This window comes from Mustela nivalis (genome assembly GCF_964662115.1).
Source record: "Mustela nivalis genome assembly, chromosome: 5".
Lineage (NCBI taxonomy): Eukaryota > Metazoa > Chordata > Mammalia > Carnivora > Mustelidae > Mustela > Mustela nivalis.
Genome location: NC_139024.1, coordinates 14898076 through 14918572, shown reverse-complemented (window position 1 = coordinate 14918572; position 20497 = coordinate 14898076). Strand labels below are relative to the sequence as shown.

The 20497-nt window shown below is 38.3% G+C and overlaps 1 protein-coding gene across 12 annotated transcripts in view; it reads left to right on the top strand.

The window, feature by feature from the left end:
- ESR1 (estrogen receptor 1) overlaps positions 1-20497 on the top strand; it is a 413977-nt gene that overhangs the window by 7883 nt on the left and 385597 nt on the right. For 4 of the 12 annotated variants that reach the window (XM_082730087.1, XM_082730085.1, XM_082730094.1 and 1 more), the window contains exon 2: positions 12954-13051. The exons of the other annotated variants lie outside the window; for them this stretch is intronic. The gene's annotated coding sequence lies outside the window, so the exon portion shown is untranslated. The remainder of the gene's footprint in view (positions 1-12953; positions 13052-20497) is intronic. 12 annotated transcript variants of the gene reach the window in all.

Below are 20497 nucleotides of genomic sequence, written 5' to 3'. Positions count from 1 at the left end.
TCGTTCCAAAAGTGGCTAGTGGGGAAAGAAGGTTGGGGGCCAAAATATATTACTCTGCCACCGATATGCTGAGTGACCTTGCACGTTTAGTGCTGTTTTCCCAACCATAATATGGGCATGATAACTACCAGATTCCTACCAAAGATCCTATTGGTGATGCAATGGAAGTTAAGTGATAGAAATTTGAAAAGTAACATACTTTAGGTATGTGTAAAATGCTATCAACTTGGAATACTTTTATAGCAAAATTATTTTATTTGGACAGGATATAGATCCAGAAGAAAATTGCTCATTTTTCTATTAGATTTGATTAAAATTATTATAATTTTTTTCTAGTTATTAAATGGGTACTTTGTATAAGGTACTGAATACATCTTTTTAAAAAAGTTTGCTGTGGGGTTGCCTGGGTGGCTCAGTTGGCTAAGTCACTGCTTTCAGCTCAGGTCATGATCCTGGAGTCTCGGGATCGAGTCTCGCATCCGGCTCCCTGCTCGGCAGGGAGTCTGCTTTTCCCTCTGACTCTCCCCCTTCTCATTCTCTCTCTTTCTCTCAAATAAATAAATAAAATATTTAGAAAGGAAAAAAAAATTATTGTGTTAAGAACAGTTAACAGACGGTCTGTCCTCTTAACTAATTTTAAAGTGTACATTATTGTTGACTCTAGGTCCGATGTTGTACAGCAGATCTCTAGAGCTTATTATTTTACTTAACTGAAACTTTACATCTATTGATTAATAACTCCTCCCCCAGCCCTTGGCAACCACTATGTCAGTCTTTGACTTTAGGAATTTGAGTATTTTAGATATTTTATAGAAGTGGAATCATGCAATACTGCTTTTGTGTGTCTGGCTTATTTCACTTAGCATGATGGTTCATAAGGCCCATAAATGTTGCCTGCTGCAGAATGTCCTTCTTTTTTAAGAAGGACACATTTTATTGATCAGTTTATCTGATCAAGACACTGAGGTTGTTTTCATATTAAACAAATTATTCTGAATGGGGTTGTAAGGTACATGGGAATGCTAATAGCTCTTCCATATCCTGATTCCAATTCTTTTGGATATATACCCAGAAGTGGGACTGCTGGCTCATCTGGATGTTCTATTTTTTATTATTATCATGACCTTTTTTGTTTTTAGAGAGAGAGAGAGAGATAGACCACCAGTAGAGCGAGGGTGAGATACTCTTAAGCAGACTCCACGCCTGGTGCGGAACGTGATGCAAGTCTCCATCTCACAATCCTGAGATCATGACCCGAGCCAACGTCAAGAGTGGGATGCTTAACTGACTGAGTGACCCAGGCACCCACTAGTAGTTCTATTTTTAATTTTTTCAAGAACCGCCATAGCGGCTGGAGCATTTTGCCTTTTCACAGTGTGCAAGGGTTCAAATTTCTTCACATCCTCACCAATAATCGTTGTCTTGTGTTTTTTTTAGTAATAGCCATCCTCAGAGATATGAGGTGGTATCTCACTGTGGTTTTGATTTGCCTTTCTCTAATGATTAGTGATGATGAGCATTTTTAAAAAATTTATCAGATGGCCATTTGTATGTTTTCTTTGGAAAATGTTGAGTCCCTAGCCCACTTTTAATCAGATTATTAGTTTTATGTTATTGAGTTGTATAGTTCCTTATGTATTTTGGACATTAACCCCCTATTACATATATAGTATACAAATATTTTCTCCCTCTCTGTAGTTTGTCTGGTGGTCTTTTCATTCTATTGATTGTTTTTTGCTGTACAGATGCTTTTTAGTTTAGTGTAGTCTTGCTTATGTTTTTAATTTTTATGTTTTTTGTTGCTGCTGCCTGTGTTTTTGCATATGAACATAAAATCAATGCCAAGTCATGAAGCTTGTCTTCTAATTTTTTTCTTCCAGGAGTTTTACAGTTTCAAGTCTTACCCTTTTTTTTTTTTTAAAGATTTTATTTATTTATTTGACAGGCAGAGATCACAAGTAGGCAGAGATGCAGGCAGAGAGAGGGGAGGAAGCAGGTTCCCCGCTGAGCAGAGAGCCCGATGTGGGGCTTGATCCCAGGACCCTGAGATCATGACCTGAGCCGAAGGCAGAGGATTTAACCACTGAGCCACCCAGGCACCCCCTCAAGTCTTACCTTTAAGTCATTGATCCATTCAGAATTGATTTTGGTGTGTGGTAAAGATGACATCAAATTTTACTCTTTTACATGTGGTTATCTACTTTTCTCAACACCATATGTTGAAGAGATTATCCTTTTCCCATAGAGTATTCCTGGCACCCTTGTTGAAGATCAGTTGATTCCACATGTGTGGACTTATTTAGGGCTCTCTACTGTTTTCCATTGGTCTGTATGTCTGTCCAGACTGATATCTTATGGTTTTGATTACTGTAGCTTCATAATGAATTTTGAAATCAGGCAGTGTGATGCCACCAGCTTTGTTTGAACAAGGCTTTCCATTTTGAGACCCCATTTTTTCACCAGTGAAATGAAGGCATTGGGTGTGGGGAGATTTGTGGTTCCTGTGCTCAGATCATTTTGTGATTCTGTAATTCTTGCTTTCAGCAATCTCCATTTGGGACAATGAGTTGAGATTCTCTCATAAGCACAGTCAAACCCGCAGTCATCTATGCTGAAAGCAGAAGAAAGACATGTCATCATTCCCTTGATTTAGGGCTTGAGTTGGAGAAGAAGACAGTGATGTCTCTTGTGGCATCCTAAACTGCTTTCTGCTCATGGGAATGGGGGAGGTGAATCCAGTGATTTGAGGATAGAGGGAAGGAAGCAGATTGTGTTTTCTATTTTCCTCCTTTTCCTTCTAAGGGGAATGAAAGGCAAGGACATCAATTAAAAAATAAAAAAGCAGATTCACTGGTGTGTGGGGTAGGGGGAAAGGCCAAGCACACGAGGTAATTTAATTTCGGTTACAATAAATTCGGTTCCATGGTGGGCAATACCTGTACTTTGTATTTCAAGCCCAGAAACGCAGGGAAAAGATGACATCAGAATATTCAGCATGAAGAACATTGTTCATGTTGGTTTGTTGTTTCCACTTTCCTGTCACCAAAGCTTCACAAATCAAGCCGAGAAGTACTTCAGATCGACTTTGTGAAGGAAAAGACTCATAGAAAAGGGTTTTCTAGGAAAGGAAAAAGTGGCAAGCAAAGGTTTCCTGCTTATGGCATTTGTGTTGCCTAAGCGGTCTTAATGTTGAGTATTAATCATTCAGACCAGTTTACAAATTATCGACATTCAGACTACGCAGGACCCTTGCTTTGCTTTCTTCACACCAGCTGGATTCTGTCCATTCTACTCCTCCCTCAGCCCTTGGAACAGAAACGAAATTTAAATGTGCCAATTTTCTACTTGTTAGCTGCCACAGTAATATGTTCAGTAGGAAAGGGATTTATACCATCAAATAAGAGGAAGTTTTTGGATTGTTAAATCTTTAATTTGCTGATGGGATTCCTAGAATCTGCTACGATCGATATTTGAGGATTGAGGACATTAGACCAGTTTGTAGATTGACAAAAGTGCAGCTAATCAGAGCTGCACTTGCTTTTATTATCCAGCCCTTTAGTTCTAAATTTATTGCCAATTTTATTTATCAGACTTATTCTCAGGGGAGTAGTATTTGCTGTGGCCACAAGGAAACATCTGTGAGCTTAAACCTTAGAGGCAGTTTGCCAGTTAGAACATTTGGCATATGAGGCTTACATTGCAGAAGAGAAAAATTAATCACGGAAATCCGTAAAAATATTGAGAAGGCAACTAAGAAAAATGTCTTATCACTGACACACTGAAGTATTGAGTTCATGTTAATTAAGAAATGTCAGAATACGTGATGAATCAACTAGGAGTGTCATATTGTGGCAAGTTTGGAAGTTGATGTCAATCTCTACTGCCAGGATTTATGGTAGATTATATAATGGAATCCTGAGTTCCAAGAGATCAAAGGAAATGCTGGCTCTTTCTTCATCCATTTTCTTAGGTCAAGCCTACCCAGCAAGAAGCCAAGTGGAGAGTTGAGCAATTATCCGAAGTAGGCAGTAGAGACAGCCAAAACCAGATAAAACATAACCAGAAATTCACCATGGAGGGAAAATGTGGACTGAAAATAGAGGGGATGGGGGTAAAATGTCAAACAATTTGGTCAGTGTCCATGGTTCAAATTCACTGGATAACATCCAATTCCTTGCTTCATGTAATTAGAACTGGGGTTAAAGAAATGAGTTCATTATCAAGCTTGTTGCATGTTTGTGCAAAACTCTTCTGTATCTGTGTTACTATCTATGGCATGTCTAATTCTGAGTATTTCCAGAGATTGCATTTCTTTATTTCGGATTACTGGGTTGAGGTGGTTGAGGAAGCCCATATAATCTGTAGATTTACATGGAGAAAAATTTTCTTTTCTAGATTAATCAAATATTGTATTTAATTAGTCTTCCCTCCAACTCCAGGCATATGCTTATAAATTTTCCATTGAAAACCCTGGTATTCACTTAACTTTTTCATTTCCTCATGAAATAATTTCTGCATCCCCTTGATCTAAGTAGAACATATTAAGGAAGCACACAAGTCCCCTGTAAGAGGATTTGCATCATTTGTGTTTAAACAGAAAAGCCTATCAAAATCTTAGATCCATGTGATGCTTTTTTCCTTTTACTTGATGTGGAAACCATAAACTGCGTACTCTGAGTAGATGTTTTCTAGATCTAAAATATAGTTATCAGTTTATTGGGTTCTATACATCTGTCATTGTATACCTGCTAATCCTGAAGATGCCCTAATTCAATGTTAAGCTTTCCATTTGTTGTTTTTAAATTGAGAAAAAAGTCACAAATTTGGTTCACTACTGATTAGAATTAAGAAAAAAGAATTTTCACTCTTGTATCTTGTACATTTGAAGCTGTTGTATAGAATTTCTTAAAAAATATTTTATTTATTTATTTATTTGAGAGAGAGAGAGAGAGTGTGTGAGCATGAGACCTGGAGGGGGGAGGCAGAGGGAAAGAGAGAAGCAGACTCCCTGCTGATCAGGGAGCCCGATGTGGGGCTCGATCCCAGGACCCTGAGATCATGACCTGAGCCGAAGGCAGTTGTTTAACGGACTGAGCCACCCAGGCACCCCTGTTATATAGCATTTTAGAAACAAAAAAATAACCGAAGGCTCTTTTATGTCGTTCAGTTTGATGTTTGAAATCCACCATGAAAATCACCCATGCAATATTCTTGAAGCATTCCAAGGCAACCCCTGGGGTATCTTAAAATAAAAATTTAAGAAGGATTTTTCTTGCAAGGAAGCTCTTTTTTTTTTTTTTAAAGTAACAGGATAAAGGTATGTATTAAATGGTGTTACTGAATTCCTTCCTCACTCTGTGGAGTGACTGCTTTTCCCATCATATCAGCAACAGCTGACTCTGGTAAACTGTGTCACGCAGCCACAGCAGGTGCACCTCTTCCACTGAACACATATTTGAGAGACCCTGGACCAAGACTTTTTGTTCTCATGGCAAAATTGATCAACAGAAATGAAAGTAGGCCCAGTCGGACCTACGGACCTGAGTTGGTACAGCTGATGGGGCGTGTGCGTTCTCCACAAACGCTTGTTAGCCGTGTCCGTGGTGATCAGCTTCTGCCCTGCTTCTCTTTGTAAACAAAGATGATCAAGGAGTTTGAGCTGAGCAGACAAGCAAACCATTGCCTCTTCAGTGCCTGTTGATGAATGGGACCACTTTGATCCCGAACGACCTTGTTCCATTTAAGTGAGACTCAAACCTGCTTTAACTAAGGAAACCTTCAGAAACCACCTCTCCCATCCTTTTGCTCCCTGTTCGAAGCAAAAGGAAGAGGAAAACTAGAAAGACTTGAGCACAGAAATGTCTCCATCTTGTCCAGGACTATAACACCTCATCCTGGCACAGGTCTTTTCAAGAAAGGGCGTCGATATTAATCTGAGTTCTGAATTGCCACTGAGGTATATGTGAACATATCAACTTCTTCTTTCTCTTTCTCACCTTCCTCCACGAATACGTAAGACCTGATTTGGCCATTTAGTTTGGAAAATGATTTTTCATTTAATGTCTGTGATTATCAAGCATGTGGTGCAGGGGCCTAACGATACACCTGATATGAACATTCCATGTGTGTTTCTTGAGTTGAGGTAAAGAGTACAGTCTGTGAGTTCTCCCATTTAAAAAATCCCCTGCATCCACTATGTGGTCAAAGTTTCTTTGTATGTCATCAGGAAGGTTAACAAATTTATCTTCAATACTCAACAGTTCACTCACTGTACAGAAAACCCAAACTTAAAATTTTTTTTTCCAAACTTTTAAATTTTTTTAAAAAGCTTTTTTGTTTAATTCTTTTCCCCTCAGAGCTTTAGCTGCTAGCAAGGAAAAAAACCAAAAAAACAAAAAAACTTCCTGATTTGAATTTCACAATCTTTTTCCCTTGCCAGTTGTGTGGTGCTAACAAGAAGCAAAATGTTTGTTTCTAATTTAACCCTAAAATAGGAGAACATCTTCAGAACATAGACTCTATATATTCAGTTATCTACCCCAAAATAGAGACATGATTCTTGTATTTTCAATCATTGAGGAGCATTTCTACTGCAGTTAATTATTCAAAGTGACAAGTGGTAGTTTCATAAGGGGAAAAAATCCCTCTTAGGTGGACCAGTTTCTCTTGTATTTGTGATCAGCAAGTAATCACATCGTTTTTTTATTTAACAGTAAAAGAGAAAAACAACTTACTGACTTCCAAGTCCGTTTCTCATTTCCTCCATAAGGTATTTATTTCTAAACTAGTTAGCAGACTTCTTAAAAAGACACATGTATATTTCAATGAAAGTATGGGTTTTCGTCATTGCCTAGACGCTAACGAGAGAGGCTGTGTGTTTAGTTAGCAGCTTGCAAATCCCGTACCAGGCATGTGTTTTAAAAAGGCTAAAAGCCTCTCTTATTTGTAAATACCATGCTGTCCTTCAAAATGGTCCAAAGCACAGGAAGTCTGAGTCAACGGAGTAGTACCATAAAGTTTCTTTTTACATAACCTGCCCGATTGCAAGGAAGGGCTGGAAAGTGGGACACAGGTCTGTCTGCCCATTGGCTAGTGGATGAAATCTGATTTCGCTAAGGACCCAAATGGTGTGGAGTTTTCGGGGGCGGGGGGGGGGACAACTTCCTCATTGTAGACCTGGCCTGTTTTAATGAATTATTTCAGGAAACCCTCGGTTGGACCTCGTCGACCCTGCTGTACAGGAAATGAAGGTTTCTAGGCAAAGACTTTACTTAGTGACTAACCAAAATGTTTAGTAACGTCACCAATTCCAGGCTTTTCCACTGTCCTCAAAAGTGCAGTGGGACTGGCTAGGCCAGTCTTCCAAGGGTGGGGATGGACAACTGTTTCTGGGTATGCGGAACTGTCACTCTCATCTTGTAGCTATTTGGCAGCTCAGGGCAGATGGCTAGTTTGGAGAGCAAGGAGAAAGACAAAGAAGGAAGTACCATGCTTGTAGCTATTTGGCAGCTCAGGGCAGATGGCTAGTTTGGAGAGCAAGGAGAAAGACAAAGAAGGAAAAGGGAGGAAGGAAAAGCTTTTAACAAATACAAGTCCTCCCCCCAGCTGGGGCCGAAGAAAGTGGAACCACTACAAAACATTGGGAGTTTGCGTCTTACATGGTTTTCGATATTCCATTTCCTTTCTCAGTTCTGTGTGTTTCTACAGACTGGTCAGTCTCTGGGTGGTCTGGAGTTTCTCTTTGCACTTGGAGCAGCTAGATTCAAAGTTGAGTATTCCGGGAAGGCTTAAGGTTGTTGGGACTTTGATAAAGCTCTGAAACGAAACCATGGGGATTCCAGATGCCATTGAACCCGGGGCTCCTTGTGCATCTATCTGAATAATTTTGTCCCTTAGGCAATAATACCAGAGTCATACTCCCCCACTCCTTTTTATTGCTCTTCGGTTTGCTAACAGCCCATAACATCAGTATTTCTCCCACTGAAAGGTATTTTAATTAATATTAATTAATTAATATTAATTGTTGGTTAATATTGTCTATTAATTGTCTATTAATATTAAATGTTGGTCTCATGTAGAAAGAGTCAAAGAGCTGAAGAATAAAGTGCATGAACTATATGTTAGTAGGTTAGTGTGGTGCCCACATGGAAACGCTGATCTGAGCATGCATTCTTTCTTCCTTTTTTTCTTCTCTCCCTTCCTCCCTCCCTCCTTCTCCCCTGTCCTTCCTTTCATCCATCCATCCATCCTTCCATCCAAATCTCAAACTACAAAAACCAATTCTGTAACGTCCTATTTCTTTTATGATCTACTTTGCTCATTCCTGGGGTAGTTAGTTCAGTCATAGAATTAATATAATGCCAGTAATACTACCTCTACATTCATTGATCACTTTTTCTGCTAGATATGGTGCTTTGTACTTTACAGAGACTAGCTTATTTAGTCATTATGGTATCTCTAGGAGTGGGTGTCCTGAGACCCACTTTCTAGGGAGCCAGACCAAGGCTTAGAGAAATCAAGTAATTTGCTGAAGATCATCTAGTTGGTAAATGGTATAATAAGTTTTGAACCTAGAACAGTAAACTCGAGATCCTGGCCCCTGTAAATATGGGTTCTCAGGTTATGTTTGCAAGCAAAGGGCTTAGATGCTGAAGGAAGTACAGAAGCAGTATTAAGAGGAAAATCTCTTGCCTTAAGCTTATAATCCACTCAAATGAGGCTCAAATCTCCACTCTGAAATGATATTTGTGTGCCCATTGCATGAGACAAATTCTTAGGATTTCCTTTTTACTGTTAGAAACTCATCTTAAGTAAAAAAATGGGCGGGGGGGGGTGGGAGGTCAGGGTACCAGGTGGTGGGTATTATAGAGGACACGGATTGCATGGAGCACTGGGTGTGGTGCAAAAATAATGAATACTGTTATGCTGAAATTAAAAAAAAAAAACTCTGAGTCTAAGCCTTTACAGGGCATGGACAGTGACTTTTCTATTTTTCTTTATCCTATGAGTACATTTTCTGGCCTGTAAATGACATTTAATAGAGTTGATGGATTATATCTGGATCAATTTTACTTAGTAAAAAGACAACAGGCAAAGATTAGCTGACCAGTGTCTTAATATATCAAGTTCAACTCCCATTCTGACTTATTTTCCACTAATGAAAATATGTCTACCAGATTTGTTCTCAAGCTCGAGAGGTGGAGTTCTTTGATCAGTAAACCATAGCCATACCAATTGGGTTTGCTTTGCTAATTAAGTTTGACATAGATTAATGGTGAACATTATCTTGGACACATATGAATTAAAAATGGCAAGAGATGACTCAGATGTAAAAAGACTGGCAGAGGGAAGGATAATCCACAAAATTAGTAAATCACTCATAAGTAATCAAGAACTGAATACAATGTAACAATATGTGTTCATTCTACTAATAAATAACTATCATTATGCTCTCTTCACTCTCCATTTGGGTCAAATTACTTCTGTACTATATTTCCACTCTTACTGGTACCTATTTGCTGTGATTCTTCCAGTTTTGACTCTGGCTTGTGGCTCTAATCTTATCTCTAGGTAAATTGCAAGCTAGTAAATATGTTCCAGTATTGTTTATTGTGGTTCTTGCCTTTATGCCAGGTGTCAAGAGAAGGGACTTCTTTTATTAATGTATTTGTCTGGATATGTGCTAATAGGAGTCCTAATTCAACTTTGATTATGGTTGGTTGAGTCTAATAGATTCAGTTTGCTTCATTCAATTTATTTTGTCCTGTCTACACACATAACAGCGCCACACAACTAATTATAGTAGTTTTCTACTCATCTATGTGACCTGACACCACAATTTTCTCTCCAGGCTGAAACTGTATGTATACAACAACAGTACATTCTCATAAGAAGTGAAAATCTTAGATCTGGAATTTTGGGTTCTGCAATGCCAAAGCGAGCTGGACACCGGCGACTAGAATTAACTAAGGACATGCATGCCCATATTCATGTCTACATTTTCTTCCTCTTGCAACACGCAGCTGTTGCTTTGACACCTACTTAAATAATAGCACGTTATCGCCCTTCCGGGTGTCAATGATATTTTACCGGTTGAGTATTGGAAAACTTTTCATAATAGTTTTGTGATTTTTTTACTCAGCTCCAGCATGCAGAACACATTACTTCCACTTACTTGGCTGACAAGAGAGAACGGCTAGTGTGTTTTAAAGAGAGCCGTTCCCGTTTCTGTTGATCTTTCTTCAGTCCTACCGGGACAGGATGTAGTGTGGGGAATCCTTGTTGCATCAGCCACAAAGCCAAAGACCTTCCAAGGGAGGAGTGGGAAGGAAGGTGGGAGGGAGAAGCATGCCTCATAAGGTTCATGCTCATCTTGTTGGCTTATGGGATCCTCTCAGAGATTTTCTGGGACAAGAACAGAGCTTATTGGTTGTCCTTGCTCAGCCGTGAGATCTCACCAGCACCTTCTCTGAAGGTGCTTTCCATACCAGGGTCTTTGCCTCGTATTTCTGCTGAAATCCTTTCTATCCAGGAGGAGAACCAAGAGAGAAAAAAGAGCAAGTGTTTTTAATTTTCAGACCTCAGACTAAACTGTAGAAATCTGCTCTAACTGGAAATCTGAAGAAATAAAGTGCGGATGTTATTCGGTAGAGGTAATGGAAAACACAGCTTTGCTGGTTTTCATACAAAGGCTATCTGGATAGCCTCACTGAGGCCTGATTACCTGAGAGAGTCATCCTTGAAACTTGAAGATTCGTAGTGTGCTGGGGTTTATATGCTACTGAAGGGACAGTTTGTCAATCCAGGGGACTCTGTCATTCAACTTTTAACTGAGTGCTGTAGACACGGATTTACATTATGAGAGCTTTGGCGCGGCTTTCTGATGTTGAAGGTACAACTGGAGAAAGTACGCTTTGGAGCATTTCCAGCTGACCCGCTGTCATTTTTAAAAGAATTCATCCCCTTTATTATGCTTCCCTTTTGGAATAGTTACTGTGTTTTTGCATCGTTTAGAATGCGTAGTAATTTTTTCTTTTTTAAAGATTTTATTTATTTATTTGACAGAAAGAGAGGGATCACAAGAAGGCAGAGAGACAGGCAGAGAGAGAGGGGAAAGCAGGCTCCCTGCTGAGCAGAGAGCCCGAAGCGGGTCTCGATTCCAGGACCCTGAGATCATGACCTGACCTGAAGGCAGAGGCTTTAACCCACTGAGCCACCCAGGTGCCCCAAGAATGCATAGTAATTTTAACAAATTTTGAGAAGAAAAGAATAAAGATCTAAATAGAAGTGACCTATATACTAACCAGCCATAGATAATCACTAAATATATTTTAATATATTTTCTTATAGTCATTTGCTTAATATGTATGTATGTATATTAAGTAAAATGAAAAAAAAATACCTGCAACATAATGTTAACAAAACTCAAAATATAACACAATTTCCATTTGCAAAATGCACACACACACGCACACACATATATATATACACACACACATACACACACACACAAAATGTATATTTTGCAAACTGAAATTCTGTTTTATCTTCGGTTTTGATTAATATTATGTAGTATATATGTATAACATATGTTTAAAATACACACCTATTGGGGTCCCTGGGTGGCTCAGTGTGTTAAGGTCTCTGCCTTTGGCTCAGTTCATGATCTCAGGGTCCTGGGATCAAGCCCTGCATTGGGCTCTCTGCTCAGCAGGGAGACTGCCCCCCTCCACCTGCCACTCTGACTACTTGTGATCTCTGTCAAGTGAATAAATAAAATCTTTAAAAAAGAATAAAATAAAAATACACACATATATGTTTATACACCTACAGGGATATATATATATTTTTAAATTTTTTATAAACATTTATTTTTATCCCCAGGGGTACAGGTCTGTGAATCACCAGGTTTACACAGTTCACAGTGCTCACCAAAGCACATACCCTCCCCAATGTCCATAATCCCTCCCCCTTCTCCCAACCCCCCTCCCCCCAGCAACCCTCAGTTTGTTTTTTGAGATTAAGAGTCACTTATGGTTTGTCTCCCTCCCAATTCCATCTTGTTTCATTGATTCTTGTTCTACCCACTTAAGCCCCCATGTTGCATCACCACTTCCTCATATCAGGGAGATCATATGATAGTTGTCTTTCTCTGCTTGACTTATTTCGCTAAGCATGATACGCTCTAGTTCCATCCATGTTGTCGCAAATGGCAAGATTTCATTTCTTTTGATGGCTGCATAGTATTCCATTGTGTATATATACCACATCTTCTTGATCCATTCATCTGTTGATGGACATCTAGGTTCTTTCCATAGTTTGGCTATTGTGGACATTGCTGCTATAAACATTCGGGTGCATGTGCCCCTTTGGATCACTACGTTTGTATCTTTAGGGTAAATACCCAGTAGTGCAATTGCTGGGTCATAGGGCAGTTCTATTTTCAACATTTTGAGGAACCTCCATACTGTTTTCCAGAGTGGCTGCACCAGCATGCATTCCCACCAACAGTGTAGGAGGGTTCCCCTTTCTCCGCATCCTCGCCAGCATCTGTCCTTTCCTGACTTGTCGATTTTAGCCATTCTGACTGGTGTGAGGTGATATCTCATTGTGGTTTTGATTTGTATTTCCCTGATGCCGAGTGATATGGAGCACTTTTTCATGTGACTGTTGGCCATCTGGATGTCTTCTTTGCAGAAATGTCTGTTCATGTCCTCTGCCCATTTCTTGATTGGATTATTTGTTCTTTGGGTGTTGAGTTTGCTAAGTTCTTTATAGATTTTGGACACTAGTCCTTTATTTGATATGTCGTTTGCAAATATCTTCTCCCATTCTGTCAATTGTCTTTTGATTTTGTTAACTGTTTCCTTTGCTGTGCAAAAGCTTTTGGTCTTGATGAAATCCCAGTAGTTCATTTTTGCCCTTGCTTCCCTTGCCTTTGGTGTTGTTCCTAGGAAGATGTTGCTGCGGCTGAGGTTGAAGAGGTTGCTGCCTGTGTTCTCCTCAAGGATTTTGATGGATTCCTTTTGCACATTGAGGTCCTTCATCCATTGTGAGTCTATTTTCGTGTGTGGTGTAAGGAAATGGTCCAATTTCATTTTTCTGCATGTGGCTGTCCAATTTTCTCAGCACCATTTATTGAAGAGGTTGTCTTCTTTCCATTGGACATTCTTTCCTGCTTTGTCGAAGATTAGTTGACCATAGAGTTGAGGGTCTATTTCTGGGCTCTCTATTCTGTTCCATTGATCTATGTGTCTGTTTTTTGTGCCAGTACCATGCTGTCTTGATGATGACAGCTTTGTAATAGAGCTTGAAGTCCGGAATTGTGATGCCACCAACGTTGGCTTTCTTTTTCAGTATTCCTTTGGCTATTCGAGGTCTTTTCTGGTTCCATATAAATTTTAGAATTATTTGTTCTATTTCTTTGAAAAAGATGGATGGTACTTTGATAGGAATTGCATTAAATGTATAGATTGCTTTAGGTAGCATAGACATTTTCACAATATTTATTCTTCCAATCCAGGAGCATGGAACATTTTTCCATTTTTTTGTGTCTTCCTCAATTTCTTTCATGAGTACTTTATAGTTTTCTGAGTATAGATTCTGGGCCTCTTTGGTTAGGTTTATTCCTAGGTATCTTATGGTTTTGGGTGCAATTGTAAATGGGCTTGACTCCTTAATTTCTCTTTCTTCTGTCTTGTTGTTGGTGTAGAGAAATGCAACTGATTTCTGTGCATTGATTTTATATCCTGACACTTTACTGATTTCTACAGGGATATATTTTATAAGTGGAAATTATATTGTATCTTACAGAATTTACTTAAAATTATGATTTATTTAATTACCTAGGTGACTTAAGAAGCATTATTGCCCATATCTCTGTTTACTTCATTAAAAATAATTCCTGAAAGTAGAAATACTGTATCAAAGGGCAAAGCCACTTTCAAGGTTCTTGAAGGAATATTGCCAGATCTTTTCTGTTTCCTTTTAAAATATTATTATATTGTAAAGAACTCTCCAAAGGCTCCAAGCAAAAATTATTGACAACCCCACCTGGAAATCACTATTTGATTTGGCTATGTCACCTCTGGCCCTTGTTTATGAACATGTTCTATTATTATTTTCATTAATACAATGGCTTGAATTTTTCTACTTTTTCTTTTGTTCTTGGGTTAGGCATAGCTTCTATTATCCTATATATAGTATAATATATCATATAATAGCATATATATAACATGTGGTATAATAATTTGCCTTTCTTCCTTCTCCTTTCTTCTTTTCTCTTTGCTTGTACTGCTTTAGAGAAATCAGTGAATCCAGTTTGATGTGTGTTCTCTACTCCTTTCTCTATGCTCACACACCCCAGCCATACACATTACCAATATCCAAAGGAATGGATCCTACTTCTCTTAAAATGAACAATCTGGTTATATACACAGTATATTTGTGTGTGCACGTGCGTGTGTGTATTATGCTGTATCTTTTTTTTTTTTCACTTTGAAATACATCTTGGAGACTCTGGGAAAGACAGATCTATTTTATTCAATAATTCAATATTTTATTCATGAATTTCCTAAAATGTATTCAAGTATTCTGCTCTCAATAGGCATTCTGTTGTGAAAAATGTTTTCAACACATAAAAAGTGCTGTCACTACAAATATTTGTAGATACATGTTCTTAGCTATTGGAGGTTTTATTTTTATGGTTTAATTCCCAGAAATAGAATTGCTGGTTCAAAGGGTATGTGTATTTTAAATTTTAATGGGTTTTCCCGTATTAATTTCTAAAAATATTATAGCAAATCTCATTCCCACCAGCAATGCTAAAGAAAATTATTTTCCTTAACTTTCCACTAGTGCTTTTATTTCTCCACTTTCTAATTTTTGCTAATCTGATGAGTAAGCATTATTAATTTAATTTTACTATTCTTGACTTCTAATGAGGTTGATTGTTCATATTATTGCTGTTTCTTTGGATTTTTTTTTTTTTTTTTTTGGAAATGTTCCTTTGGATTCTTATATGTCAATTACCTATGTGTATCCTTGGTGCATTTCCCCCAATATAGTTGCTTTTTTCTTAATAATTTGCAAAAGCTTGTTGACTATTATAGAGTTTTTGGTCATATAAAGTTTCTTTATCTTTTCCCACCAATAATTTGTTCTTTGATTTTATTTTTATAGTTTTGTGTTCCAAATTTTAAAAAATAGTCTTATGATATCACATCTGTCTCTCTTCCTTTACAGAATCTGGGTTTCCCGCCTTGGTTTAAAAGGTCTTCCCACCTGTTTTCTTAATTTTTCCTCTAATTTAAATTATAATTTCTTTTTTTTAAGGATTTTATTTATTTATTTGATAGACAGAAATCACAAGTAGGCAGAGAGGCAGGCAGAGAGAGGGAGGGAAGCAGGTTCCCTGCCAAGCAGAGAGCCTGATGCAGGGCTCAATCCCAGGACCCTGAGATCATGACCTGAGCCAAAGGCAGAGGCTTTAACCCACTGAACCATCCAGGTGCCCTGTAAGCATCATTTATTTAATAAACTGTCTTTTCTTTAATGAATTAAATTTCCATACATATTGGTGTGTTTTTAAAATTCTTTTCTCTAGTCCACTGATCTATATTTTTACTTGTAGGCCCAGATATACAGCTGTTGAGTATAATGGCTGTGGAGTATATTTTAATCTGTGGCAGGTTGATGCCTCCCACTCATTCTTCTCCTTTTTCATAGTTTTAGACTCATTTTCAACATCTAGACTTCCCTATGAAAATTAAATTTTATTAAAAATTAGTCAAACAAATAAAAGCAAAACATAACTTGTGAATTAACTTAAATGTATATTCTGACTTTCAATGGTTTGACAGTTTTGTGGTCTTTATGTTTGTTTAGACGTTGTGTTAGGTCCTTCCATAGGATTAATCTTCATGTTGGTTTTGCATCTTTCTTGTCATGCTTCCTTCTGGAGTAAGAGTATCCAGTAGGAGGAATAACACTGGAAGGAAATATGTCACACCATTAACATTAGCTGGCCCTGGTGGTAGGATTATGAATGAATTATTTTTGTTTCTTCCACTTTTGTATATTTTCTAACTTTTCCATATGGATCATGCCTTTTTTTTAAATAATGGTAAGAGGTTAATAAAGTTTACTTTTTAAAAAAATATTTTATTTATTTATTTGAGAGAGAAAGAGCAAGCACAAGTGTGGTGGGGAGGAGAGAGGAGGGAGAGGGAGAAGCAGGCTCCCCCCCCCCCCAACCCCATTGGGCCCCCGAGCAAGAGCCCGATGCAGGGCTTGACCCTGGGATCATGACCTGAGCTGAAGGCAGATGCTCAACTGACTGAGTCACTCATGTATCCCAATAAAGTTTGCTTTTAAATGGAATGGGGATCATAATAACCTTGGAAAACTGTATATACAAGAATTTCACATGGAATTCTGCTATTATCTCCCTGGATCAGTGATTCTTAAGAAGGAAAGGTGTTGGGACATAGGGAGAAGCTCTTAGTTAGGGTTATGTATGCAATTTAAGAAAATATTTTATTAGTCACCATTTTAGCCTACCACTTAGCTGGTATCTAGGGGCACTCTCAACATTTGATGAATGAATGAAGGTTATTAAACATTTAAACAAAATATTGTAACATTTTGTATTTTGAAAACAAATTTTAAAAAATCTATGGGTTTCTTAATGTGAAATAAAAAAATGAAAATAAAGATATCACATTGGTTGGTGGCAATAAACAAAAGATACATGTTCTCTTCTATGAGTCAGTAATAAGAAAGTTGTGCTGAGAAAGCCAATTCTGTCCCAAGGGTTCTGTCTGGAAAGGAGCACGAGATTCCTCTACTTATACAAAGGATGAGAAACACTGCATTGGATTACAGTGAAGAATTCCATTTTAGTTCCTAGCACAGAGACTAGCACTTAGTAAGTACTCACAGAGTATTGATAAACCAATTTTAAAAATTGCATTAGTTTTGGTGACCAAAGATTTGAGTATTACTAAGCTTCTTATTTTCTAAACATACATTAGATTTCTACATTTCTACTTACTACTGAAATATTATACTAATGAGAAAAATTATACAAGGTCTGGGAGAAAAAACTCACATCTGCCTTTGCCAAGTAGTTGAATGTGGGGGTGATGGAGTGATTTTACTACCTAAATGACTGAAAAACAGGTTATGGTGCCCCAAGAAAGTCCTTTTTGCTTGCTGATAATTAGTAGTGTTTGTTTAAATCATGCTGTTTTATTGGGCCTTAAAAATATCTTCCAGTTAGTATCAACTCCAGCCGGAGAAACAAGGAGCTGAGGAGGATGGAATGTGGCTCACTGTTTTGCTGCCTCTTTTCAGATGACTGTCCTTTGAAGTTCTACTTCTTTTCTTTATCATCTTATTACTTAACTCCACACTTCTTGTCTTAGCTCTTCCTTCCATCTTCCCCATCTGTGGGGGTCACAGAAGCAGCCCGAATCAGTAAGAGGCAGGGAAAGGAGAAAAGAACCCATCTTGCTGGTTCTTCATTCCTTCCTCTGCCATCTTTCTTTCATCAAGCTCTGCCTTCGTTCTGCAACCCTAGATCTAATCCAACGTATAGTGTTGATGTATTCATTCTAAAGATGTTAGGTTCCTACTATGTTGAGGTAGTGTTTTGGATGCTCAGGCCCAGCAGTGAACAACACAGAGATCTAGCCTTTACAGAACTTGCTTCTTGTGACAGAGGGGGACAAATAATAAACAGTAGGCTTAATGAGTAGGTATAGAGCCATAGGTGGCAGGTGCTCTGGCAAAGAACAACAGTAGAGCAAGAAAAGGTGGAAGCGTTGGGTGGGTGTAGAGGGAAGATGCAGTGGGATGGTTCAGGTAAGCCTTCCTGAGAAGGGAGTTTTGAGCAAAGACATGAATGGGTTGAGGAAGTGAGACACTGGGTATTTGGGGAAGGAATTTCCAGGCAGCGGGAAGAGCCAGTACTCTGCCTTTTGGTAGAAGCATTGCTTCTAGGAGGCAATGTGCCTTGGAGCCCAGCAAGGGGGAGGCCGGGGTGGTTAAGGAAGAGAGTGGGCAGCTGAACTGCTTTTTAATTGGGGAGTTCAAAAGGTAGTGCTTTGACTAAGTTTAAATTAAAAATTTCTCAGGTTTGTTTTCTTACAGTTTATAAAAGTCACTTTCAGGTGAAAACTTGATTGGCAAGCAGACTTCTGTGTGGTTAATCTTCTTAAATTTTGTTTTGTAAATTTTTCTTCCTTTTTAATTCACCAATAGAGAAAAGAATTGAAAGAGAGCCCCTAAAAATAAAAGCAGAGTTGTCTCAGAGCTACTGAGACACAAATACACTGCAGTTGGAGATAGTAGCACACTGGAATGACCCATGAAATTCTAGAATGTGGAAAACTGCTGAATGACTGATGATCCACTTAGCTGATCAGTTCAGGTGAAACCTAGGCCCGTGGGTAGGGGCAGTCATGAAAAAGCAACTCCATTATTAATCTGTGTAGCCTAGAAGGGCTTGGCATTTGGAGGTAATAGTTACTCCCAAGGCTAGGGTTCTCATACAGCTGAAAACAGAAGAATTGGTTGAAAATCTTCAAAAGGAACAATGAGAGCCGCAGATACCCTCCTGATTTCAGAATCTGTTACAGTTTAGTGGAAAGGGATAAATGTCTTCTTGAAAATAGAGATTAAGAGAAGGCTGCTGTGCCAACTGGGAGGTTCCCCCAGCTTCTGCCACCTCAATACTGACTGTGAGGCTTATGTCATTCAGGCAGGGGTTGGTGGGGTGGGTCTCTGAGAAAACTAACCAACCAGTCCAAGAGAGAGAACCGTCAGAAACTGACAGTTAATGGTCTCCCATTGAGATGACTAGGTCCCTACCTGATTACTCTAGAAATACAATCAAAGATCACTAGATGACACTGGTAACACCAAAGATAGACTCCCCGTCCCCCCCACCACCAACACACATTTCAGTTCTTGGAGTGACTATATAGGGTGAAGAACATCTTGTAATCTTCACTGAGCTACCATTTGTAAAGAAGAATGATTACAAATGTTTGTAGCTAAATTCACTCCATCCTTCAGACAGATGTTTGTGAGACAGAGAAAATCTGCTTGGCGTTAAACAGCAATAGGGTTTGTTCTGGGTACATCCTGGTCTGTCCCCACTTTTTCTCATTTCCAGATTTAAATCCAGACTTATTACAGATTATAACACCTAGAACAAATGTATGAATCTATTTTCAAAATTCATCTTCTAGAACTCTGAGGCAACCTAGGAAATATGCTTTTGTTTAGTCATTTTAATAGTGAAGTTTCTGGATTTTAAGTTATTTTATCCTATAGTGTCAGTAAAATGAAATTAGGGAATACATTTGCTGTGAGTCTTTGCATTTTGTCTCATACTTCATATTCAACATGAAGGATTTAGAAAGATAAGATCTTCCATCTCATGCGTGATCCCATGAAGGGCTTTCTGCCATAAATTTATTATAATTCTCCCACCTCTGGCCTTGGATCAAGGAATTGCAGACAGTTCTTCATGGCAACTCATTACATTCATATATTTTTTTCCCCTCTGTGTAATTGGTCTACTCTAAGTAGTTTTATTGATTGGAGTTTTAGCTTTTGTGTTTGCTGAACAGCCATTCATGTGTTTTGAGGTCATGTGGGGGTGGGACGTTTACTTGTGTCTCTCTAGTATTATAAAACACCAAGAGTGCAGTATTTATTAAATCGAGTTTTGGGTTTTTGTTTGCTTTTCCAGGAAATTTGCAGCTATGTTCTTTGATTTGGGACTACAGAATTTCTGGTTAATGTCTCCAGTGCTTAGTTTTCTGGGTAAATTCTTGGGAACTGCTAAGGCTCCCAAGATGACTATTTGTCATACTGTTCAAATTAATGGGGAAAAGTCCATATAAATCTTAGATTTATGAAATATTGGGCTATTGTGTCTAGCTGGAACCAATGTGTTGTCTAGCTCTTATCCAGTAATTGTGATCACATACTGCATATAAAACAAGTCTCACTTGTACATGTGTACTGAGCATTTCCTATGTGGAAAGCACTATGCAAGAATGAAGCAAAGAACTAAAAGTTTCCAATATTTGTCTTCTTGGGGTGAACACATTTCTAGCTGGGGAAATGAGTTGTGAAAAGTTGAATAACAAAATTTATATAACAGATGCTATAAGAATTTGCAAATATTATTAAGAGTAATTATATATCTCCCTGGTATTATCAAAAATTATTATAGAATTCAAGGCAAGAGAAATGAACTTGAATTTGAGAAGGAAGAACTTATTGAAGAGTGAAATTGTGTTTGAGGACTGGATTTGGGAAGACATAGAAGAAAAAAAGGGGTAAAAATGAGGAGGCAAAAAACCACAGGCCATATCTGATGGAGAGGAAGGAAATTAGGCGTATGGGAGAGGGGTGTTGCTAATTCAAAACCTTTGGACCAGTCAGGGTGCTTGGGTTGTAACAAGCTTAAGCCAGCTCT